This window comes from Gadus morhua, chromosome 3 (assembly GCF_902167405.1).
Source record: "Gadus morhua chromosome 3, gadMor3.0, whole genome shotgun sequence".
In the NCBI taxonomy this organism is placed as follows: domain Eukaryota; kingdom Metazoa; phylum Chordata; class Actinopteri; order Gadiformes; family Gadidae; genus Gadus; species Gadus morhua.
Window position 1 is genome coordinate 11,260,174 of NC_044050.1, and position 10,958 is coordinate 11,271,131.

The following is a 10,958-nucleotide window of genomic DNA, read 5'->3' on the forward strand; positions in this document are numbered from 1 at the left end:
AGCACGACTTCCATCTAAGGTTCTGTCCGGGAGCTTTCTCCCTATTGTCCCTTAAGGAGCTCCGTCCAGAACATTTATTGTTAAAAATTGTCTGTGATAACTAAGAATATGACAGCTTTTCCAGTCTCACCAATATGCGCACAGATCGCACGGTTTGACACTTTCAAGATGCGTGCAGTAGCCTACATACGCCAAATGACCATTTCGTGTGCATACGATACGCAAAACCCAGCATTAACTACTGCGGAGGGCGGATACGTCCATTTCGCGTGCATATGATACGAAAAACCCAGCATTAACTGAATGGGAGATGCAATATTTTAAGACAGATTCACCATTTAACGTGTTTCTAATGACATTTCTAGCGAGAAATGTACTTTTCCCTTGAATAATCCTCAGTCAGTGAATGTGTATGATCTTTATTAATCTTTATTATCTGAATGGGAAATGCAGCTCACGTGTTTCCTGCTTTTGTGTTATTAAACCGTTACTTTATGTAACTTTTAATGATATCATCTTGTTAGAAACACGTACGTTTTCGTGAACACTGGATTACGTCGCATTTCAACATAAAATAGCGTGTTATACACACACACACACACACACACACACACACACACACACACACACACACACACACACACACACACACACACACACACACACACACACACACACACTGCATTTCGCTGCCAAATAAATAAATACTAAGGCAGAATAAAGAATAAATTAATTCATTATCATTCAACTTCAACATGCGTTATTACAGTATAGTGGTGGAGGGATGACGTGTGTTGGCCAACCCGGAAGTGAGCGTCGCCCTGGGTTCCCTTGACAAAAAGCCAACGGGTTTTTCCATTTGATTTTGGATTATTGCAGAAAAATTAGCATCTTTGAAGCACCTCCTCAAAAACTGAAAATAAATAAAAATAACTGTGCTCCAAAGAAAGAAATGTAAACCAATGCATTCCGAATGGGAGTGTTTCTCCGATTTTTCCATGCTACACAGAACGAAATGTAAACCCATGCAAATAAAGACTTCATGGTCATAATCATTTAAATATCATTAATCTCCTGAGGGTGGTATTCTATTTTTTTCAACGGGGCTGAATCCAGTCACTTGACCGTCATGGTTGCTATGGTGGTTGCTATCCACCAGCCCCTCTAATCCTTACATGGCTCTAAAAACCACGCGGCAAATGAGCTGCCGTGATTTGTGTTGTTTTTGTCGTAAACTAGTGTCCGATGGTTAAAAAATAGACGGATATTCCAAGGTATCCTTAAAAGGCAGCTTGGATGTTTTTATTTTCTGCAGTTTAGACTTCTTCTATAACCTATTTTTGAAAGCAAAACACCAAGCTCATTGATTTAACGAGGCAGGGTTATTTGTTTTATTTATTAAATAAATATTTATGAGAGGTCATTCCTTCTCCTGAGTTTTCTTCCTATTTATGTCTAGTGTACAACCCTACTGTCCACAAGCATCACCCCCCCCTCCCCATATGGATTTGGAGAATTGTTGCCACGTCCCAGTGGTGGAGGTATCATATATATGAAAGAGGGCATTCAATTATACTACAATGATCAATTAGGAGGCCGAAGCCCTAAAGGAAGTGATGCAATAGGTGACTGGGTCGACGACATTTAAGTAAGCTTTACTTTGAGGTCTCTTATATATCAAAGGGGGTCTCAAAGGACGCATACGCTTCAACCTGTGGCTCCGGTCCTACAGGAAATGACTCAGCAAGTGCTCCATCTCGTTGCACCTGCACCCAGCGGCTCGCTTGCAAGATTTTGGCCTGAAGTTATTCCCAGACCTACACCGTAGCCATCCAACCTGCATATCTGAGAATCAGGCCTCTCTTTAATAATGACAAAATGTATGAGAGAAATACACATTAACTTTTGACTCATAAGCGGCGTGGTGCCGGCTCCTTTTGACCTTTTGACCCCAGACTTCTGGGGGAATAGCTGAATCAATTCATTAGTCAATCAAAAGCATGTAAATATCTTCCCGGTGACGTAAGAGGGAGAACAAGGTGTCCTTCAACATCTACGCTTCCAGGCGATTGCAACGGTGCCACACATGAGCATATTCGAACATGTTTAATGGTAGTAATTAGCTGTCGAAATTGGAGGCCTTAATCAATAATGAGCAGCTATTGATTTGCTTCCCGATAGAAATTTGTGACAAATGACATGTTATTTAGCCTCTACACGTTGAGTTGAGTCCAATGACACCAAGCATGACACTCTAGAAAATGGTAACATGTATTTTACATGGTACACCTAGGTCTAGGACATTATCTCGGTGTAGCAAGAGGGCGAGCTTGATCTCATTGGACTCAGCTTAACGTGTAGATGCTAAATAACATGTAATTTGTCAAAAATCTCCATCGGGAAGCAAATCTATAGCTGGTCATTATTGATAAAGGCCTCCAAAATCGACAGCTAATTACTACCCCGAAACATATTCAAATATGATCATGTGTGGCACTGTTGCAATCGCCTCGAAACGTAGATGTCAAAGGACACCTTGTTTGCCCCGTTACGTAACCGGGAAGATATTTTCATACTTCTAATGAATTGATTCATATTTTAAGGTTCTCGGAGTGATACTTTAAGCGGCTGCAGCAGAAGTGTTGAGACGAAAGATGATATCAAGACATTTATAGAATATTCACATTCACATTATGATTCTTCGTCATAACATCCGACCAAACATCCTTTACAGTCACCAAGCGAGGATTATGAAAGTCCAGGCCCCCCCTTCCGGCACTCAAGGTCCGACTGGGCCAAGTTTAGGGCAGGAAGGGCCCCCCATTCCGGCCCTCGGGGTCCGACCGGGCCAAGTTTCGGTGCGGGGGTCCCAGTTAGGCCTTAGAATAAGGTATTCAAATTTCAGGGCGGTAGGACCTTCCTATCTCAAAAACTGTTTTTCCACCACATTCTGAACCATTAGGACTTGCAGGTAACACTTCTGAGGGGCTTTGTCCAAATGACAGTCCATTTGGGAAAACTTTTTTTCTCTAAGGGCTAGAACTCCAAATCTCGGATATGTCGTTCTCGGGGCCCCGGGAAATGTGTGTAAACATTTTAGCATCCCTAGCTATCTCGAAAAGGCCGGAAAAGGGGCGTGACCTCCCACAGTACGGTAAATGTACATAAGACAGAGGTTAGTTTCTAGTCCCCATTTTTTGTGGGATGGAGGTGTACATTTGTGGCTTAAGGTGTGTAGTCACAGCTGGCCTGGGGCCACGTTTTTGAAGTCTGGGGTCAAAAGGTCAAAAGGAGCCGGCACCACGCCGCTTATGAGATAACAAAAAGTGAATGTGTATTTCTCTAATAGCTTTTTGTCATTATTAAAGAGAAGCCTGATTCTAAGATATGCGTGTTGGATGGCTAGGGTGTAGGTCTGGGAAGAACTTCAGGCCAAAATCTTGCAAGTGAGCCGCTGGGTGCAGGTGCAACGAGATGGAGCACTTGCTGAGTCATTTCCTGTAGGGCTGGAGCCACAGGTTGAAGCGTATGCGTCCTTTGAGACCCCCTTTGATATATATGAGACCTCAAAGTAAAGCATACTTAAATGTTGTCGACCCAGTCACCTATTGCATCACTTCCTTTAGGGCTTCGGCCTAAAGGACAAAGCCCCTCAGAATGTGTTACCTGCAAGACCTAATGGTTCAGAATGTGGTGGAAAAACAGTTTTTGAGATAGGAAGGTCCTACCGCCCTGAAATTTGAATACCTTATTCTAAGGCCTAACTGGGACCCCCGCACCGAAACTTGGCCCGGTCGGACCCCGAGGGCCGGAATGGGGGGCCCTTCCTGCCCTAAACTTGGCCCAGTCGGACCTTGAGTGCCGGAAGGGGGGGCCTGGACTTTCATAATCCTCGCTTGGTGACTGTAAAGGATGTTTGGTCGGATGTTATGACGAAGAATCATAATGTGAATGTGAATATTCTATAAATGTCTTGATATCATCTTTCGTCTCAACACTTCTGCTGCAGCCGCTTAAAGTCTCACTCCGAGAACCTTAAAATATGAATCAATTCATTAGAAGTATGAAAATATCTTCCCGGTTACGTAACGGAGCAAACAAGGTGTCCTTTGACATCTACGTTTCGAGGCGATTGCAACAGTGCCACACATGATCATATTTGAATATGTTTCGGGGTAGTAATTAGCTGTCGATTTTGGAGGCCTTTATCAATAATGACCAGCTATAGATTTGCTTCCCGATGGAGATTTTTGACAAATTACATGTTATTTAGCATCTACACGTTAAGCTGAGTCCAATGAGATCAAGCTCGCCCTCTTGCTACACCGAGATCATGTCCTAGACCTAGGTGTACCATGTAAAATACGTGTTACCATTTTCTAGAGTGTCATGCTTGGTGTCATTGGACTCAACTCAACGTGTAGAGGCTAAATAACATGTCATTTGTCACAAATTTCTATCGGGAAGCAAATCAATAGCTGCTCATTATTGATTAAGGCCTCCAATTTCGACAGCTAATTACTACCATTAAACATGTTCGAATATGCTCATGTGTGGCACCGTTGCAATCGCCTGGAAGCGTAGATGTTGAAGGACACCTTGTTCTCCCTCTTACGTCACCGGGAAGATATTTACATGCTTTTGATTGACTAATGAATTGATTCAGCTATTCCCCCAGAAGTCTGGGGTCAAAAGGTCAAAAGGAGCCGGCACCACGCCGCTTATGAGTCAAAAGTTAATGTGTATTTCTCTCATACATTTTGTCATTATTAAAGAGAGGCCTGATTCTCAGATATGCAGGTTGGATGGCTACGGTGTAGGTCTGGGAATAACTTCAGGCCAAAATCTTGCAAGCGAGCCGCTGGGTGCAGGTGCAACGAGATGGAGCACTTGCTGAGTCATTTCCTGTAGGACCGGAGCCACAAGTTGAAGCGTATGCGTCCTTTGAGACCCCCTTTGATATATAAGAGACCTCAAAGTAAAGCTTACTTAAATGTCGTCGACCCAGTCACCTATTGCATCACTTCCTTTAGGGCTTCGGCCTCCTAATTGATCATTGTAGTATAATTGAATGCCCTCTTTCATATATATGATACCTCCACCACTGGGACGTGGCAACAATTCTCCAAATCCATATGGGGAGGGGGGGGTGATGCTTGTGGACAGTAGGGTTGTACACTAGACATAAATAGGAAGAAAACTCAGGAGAAGGAATGACCTCTCATAAATATTTATTTAATAAATAAAACAAATAACCCTGCCTCGTTAAATCAATGAGATTGGTGTTTTGCTTTCAAAAATAGGTTATAGAAGAAGTCTAAACTGCAGAAAATAAAAACATCCAAGCTGCCTTTTAAGGATACCTTGGAATATCCGTCTATTTTTTAACCATCGGACACTAGTTTACGACAAAAACAACACAAATCACGGCAGCTCATTTGCCGCGTGGTTTTTAGAGCCATGTAAGGATTAGAGGGGCTGGTGGATAGCAACCACCATAGCAACCATGACGGTCAAGTGACTGGATTCAGCCCCGTTGAAAAAAATAGAATACCACCCTCAGGAGATTAATGATATTTAAATGATTATGACCATGAAGTCTTTATTTGCATGGGTTTACATTTCGTTCTGTGTAGCATGGAAAAATCGGAGAAACACTCCCATTCGGAATGCATTGGTTTACATTTCTTTCTTTGGAGCACAGTTATTTTTATTTATTTTCAGTTTTTGAGGAGGTGCTTCAAAGATGCTAATTTTTCTGCAATAATCCAAAATCAAATGGAAAAACCCGTTGGCTTTTTGTCAAGGGAACCCAGGGCGACGCTCACTTCCGGGTTGGCCAACACACGTCATCCCTCCACCACTATTACTGTAATAACGCATGTTGAAGTTGAATGATAATGAATTAATTTATTCTTTATTCTGCCTTAGTATTTATATATTTGGCAGCGAAATGCAGTGTGTGTGTGTGTGTGTGTGTGTGTGTGTGTGTGTGTGTGTGTGTGTGTGTGTGTGTGTGTGTGTGTGTGTGTGTGTGTGTGTGTGTGTGTGTATAACACGCTATTATATGTTGAAATGCGACGTAATCCAGTGTTCACGAAAACGTACGTGTTTCTAACAAGATGATATCATTAAAAGTTACATAAAGTAACGGTTTAATAACACAAAAGCAGGAAACACGTGAGCTGCATTTCCCATTCAGATAATAAAGATTAATAAAGATCATACACATTCACTGACTGAGGATTATTCAAGGGAAAAGTACATTTCTCGCTAGAAATGTCATTAGAAACACGTTAAATGGTGAATCTGTCCTAAAATATTGCATCTCCCATTCAGTTAATGCTGGGTTTTTCGTATCATATGCACGCGAAATGGACGTATCCGCCCTCCACAGTAGTTAATGCTGGGTTTTGCGTATCGTATGCACACGAAATGGTCATTTGGCGTATGTAGGCTACTGCACGCATCTTGAAAGTGTCAAACCGTGCGATCTGTGCGCATATTGGTGAGACTGGAAAAACTGTCATATTCTTAGTTATCACAGACAATTTTTAACAATAAATGTTCTGTACGGAGCTCCTTAAGGGACAATAGGGAGAAAGCTCCCGGACAGAACCTTAGATGGAAGTCGTGCTTAGTGACAAATCACGACAAATACTTCCAATTGATATGCATGAGTTTGAAAATTTTGCTTTTTGACACGAACATTTAGAAAATACGTGTACCTGATCACGTTTCAATAGATTAAATAACGTGACAGTGTCACCTATTTTCGTGAGCCCGTGATGCCTGTACGCCGGCCATTATCGCCCGATGAAATATTCTTCGTCATATCTATCAAACCAAACATCCTTCACATTCGCCGAACGACGATTATGAAAGTAAAATGCACATTTCTCGCTAAAAATGTTTACATAAACACTTTTAATGGTGTAACTATTCTAAAATATCATATTTTCCACCCAGGATAAAAAGTATGTCCGCCATTTTCACAGAAGAATATCCTAAAAAACTATCCAATAGGAAAGATGCTCACATCGTCTATTAGAGACGTAGTGAGGCACCCCCCATTCCGTATGCAGAAGACGCCGAAGGGTACCTTTACCGTCACCGACCGAATAAAAAGGGTACCTTTCCCGTCAGTCACCGACGCTAAAGGGCCTTTGCCAACAGTCGGTATTTGACGTTCTCGGAGTGAGACTGTGTTGTGGGAACAGCCCAGACCAACAGGACTGTCCTGCCCCAGAGACGGTGGTGTTTTCAGCGGCGGCGGGACGGAGGGGGTTCTCTGCTTGGAGTTAACCTGATGGGAACTTTGAACTTTAAGAAGAAGAGGGGAAGGATGGTTGAAGTGGGCTGATGTGAACAATGATTCAGGGGATTACGGTTCTCGAAATGTGATCGGGGGGGGGGGGGGGGGGTTCGAGGAGAAACAGCCCGGATGAACGAGGAATGAAAGTTCAGAGGAGGAAGAGAGAGAGATAGTAGACAGAGAGAGAGACAGACAAACAGAGGTGAGTTGGAGGTATTATATATATATATATATATATATATATATATATATATATATATATATATATATATATATATATATATATATATATATATATATATATATATATATAGAGAGAGAGAGAGAGAGAGAGAGAGAGAGAGAGAGAGAGAGGGAGAGAGAGAGAGAGAGGGAGAGAGAGAGGGAGAGAGAGAGAGAGAGAGAGAGAGAGAGAGAGAGAGAGAGAGAGAGAGAGAGAGAGAGAGAGAGAGAGAGAGAGAGAGAGAGAGAGAGAGAGAGAGAGAGAGAGAGAGAGAGAGAGAGAAGGGTAAAGAGGGAGAGGGAGCTAGAGAAAAAAAGAGGGGAGAATCCGCTACACGAAGATCTGATAAAGATCAAATCATTTATTGAGTTCAAAATAAGGGATGAGGGCTAACCAAGCATGGGTGTATATGTGTGTACGCCTCTGCACATTCCCTGTTATCAGTACAGACAGCACCCCTACGGGGTCGCTACCTAATCAAAATGGAGGTTAGATGTGTATCTCCGCATCTTTTTGAACTGCTCTCGTCTGCTATCTTTCTATCTCAGCGTCGGCATGCCTTTTAGATGCTGTCTGAAACCCAATCTCACGGGCGGGAAATAGAGATCAAATTAGCGGAAAGTTTCATCGAGTCGATTGCTCGCCCAACATGATAGAGCCTATCGCACGCGTCCACACAAACCGACGCGGCATTGTGCGTTGTTTCGTGAAAACAAAGTCGGCGCGCAGGGGTTCCAATAAAGTTCAGCGGAGCCGACTCCTCTAATGCGCTGTGACGATCGCTTGTTGTTTATTTATTGTTTGCTCGGTTGCATTACCTCTCTGTTTGGTTCCAACGGCGAGAGAGCAATAATTCAGGGCCATAATTAAATATCTGGCTGAGAACTCGAAAAGCTTGATTTTCTCCAAATGAATTGCTCAATTCCTCACGGATACGCTGCGTCAGCATACACACACACACACACACACACACACACACACACACACACACACACACACACACACACACACACACACACACACACACACACACACACACACACACACACACACACACACACACACACACACACACACACAAAGTGTGAGGGACAGGGTTGACAAAATAAGTCAGAATAGCGAGACAGGTGAAAAGGAAAGGAAAGTTTAATTGAAATTGAGTCACCGATTGGAGTCCCGCTACATTCCTGGCTGGATAGTTTGGCTTTAGACCCCGGGCAGGCAATTAGCCTTACACTAGCATCTGCCTGCCTGTGTGTTGTTGTGATTTGTGTGTCTGCAATATATATATATATATACATATATATATATATATATATATATATATATATATATATATATATATATATATATATATATATATATATATATATATATATACAGATATGTATGAGTTAGTGCTTGCGCATGTGTGTGTGTGTGTGTGTGTGTGTGTGTGTGTGTGTGTGTGTGTGTGTGTGTGTGTGTGTGTGTGTGTGTGGTCATTGGGTGTTCAGAGATTACAGAAAAGGTGAACCAAACTGACAACAGCTGTTGACGTGGAGGTCGCAACATTGATTTCGGTGCCCACATGAGAGGCCTTTAAATGCGCACACACAAACATGCACACATCCCCACACACACGCAACCCCATGCAAACACACACCCACAGCAGTGGCATGTCAGTATGATTGATACTAAATCTCTGGCCATCTCCCACTTGCTGTCAGGCCTCCCTTATCACCATGGTGACACACTGACAGGGATCCATCTATCGCAAATGTACACGCACGCACACACAAACAAACACACACACACACACACACACACACACACACACACACACACACACACACACACACACACACACACACACACACACACACACACACACAGACAAACAAGCACACCCACACACAGTTTAGACCTTTGCATCAGAATTACTTTAAGACTTACATAAGGGTGAAGAGGTCAGCTGTCTATTGGGTAATGCACATAGAGGAGGGGAGAGAGAAAAGGTGCGACAGAAGGGGCAAGAGAATAAGAGGGAGACAGGTTTTTTGGTACAACACTGCCCCCTAATGGATATGACAGGAACCTACAGCAGAATATTATCCATACAATGCATAATCGCTTCTAAGATGTAAGATGCATATGCTCATCTATCTGATGTGAAATAGACTATACAAATATTGGCTAGGTTAATCTAGCTAATAGAATAATGATCATCCAGGACATTTGTAATGTCCCCAGGATACTATATTTTTCCTGTATATATGGCACATAGTGGCATCAGGACTAGAGATCCTATGTTCAAAAGGTCCTAAATTCCCAAGATATAGCACATAATGGGAACCTGAAACCTGTACTAATTTAATAAGAAATTGGCTATTGTAGGAACTCTTGTAGGAATGAGGTTATGCTGTTCCCCACGCCCTGCCGTATGGCTCTTAACTGGCCTACACTTGATGGAACATATTAAATGGTTGGGCGTCATGGACTCACCAAAGGTGATGACTTATACGATAATTTTGTGTGCTTTCAACATGAATCCTGTATTCCTATCATTTTGGTATAGGTGACAAAGATTTTTAAATTGGTTCAGTATTGAGCGAGAGCGCTTCATCCATCAGAACGGGCTACAATGTAACCTATTGGGAAATAGGGCATCAATCAATGAACATCCTCTAAAACTATTTGGATTGGTATTATTATTGTCTGACAACATTATGAGGAGGATACCTTAGGAGATATACAATATTTGTATTAGCCTTCCCTTGATTTTTTTGTTCTGTGTTAATCAAGTTGTTTGCTCACGAGAATGAAATCTGGAATTGTGAGAGCTGAGTTGATACAGGAAGAAATTTGAAACTTGGTTGAGAGTTGGAGAGAGGACTGAGCAGGCATTACTTTGTTGTGTTGGTCTACAGAAACCTGAGCGTGTCAGTAGCAAAAACAAGCACTTTTAGAGGACGTCCATTGACAGGGCAATATTGCCCCATAGGGTTTCATTGCAGCCCATTTCACAGATGACAGCTTAAGTAATCTCGCTCAATACTGGACCAATTTCAAGAAATTGTTGTACAGATCGTATTAGACCCAAATTGATGGGGAAATAAGGTCCATCTTGATAAATCTTGAAGTTATCCTTTAATGCTTCCTTAGCTGAAGTCCTTTCTTTAATACATGTTATTAAAATAATGTATTTTTTTTTTCTGCATCCATCTATAGTTGATTCTGAACACCTTTTTCTAATTTAGCTGTGACTGACATGTCTGGGAACTAGACAAATCTGGAAGCTCATATTTCATTGCTCAGATGCCTCTGTTCCCCCAACCGTACAGGCCAAATCAAAACAGATCTGGCCCAGGTCAGGCCAATGACAACCATTAATCCAGTAGGGGGCGGGTTAGTTACAATGGCTGTACAGAGGAGCGGCGG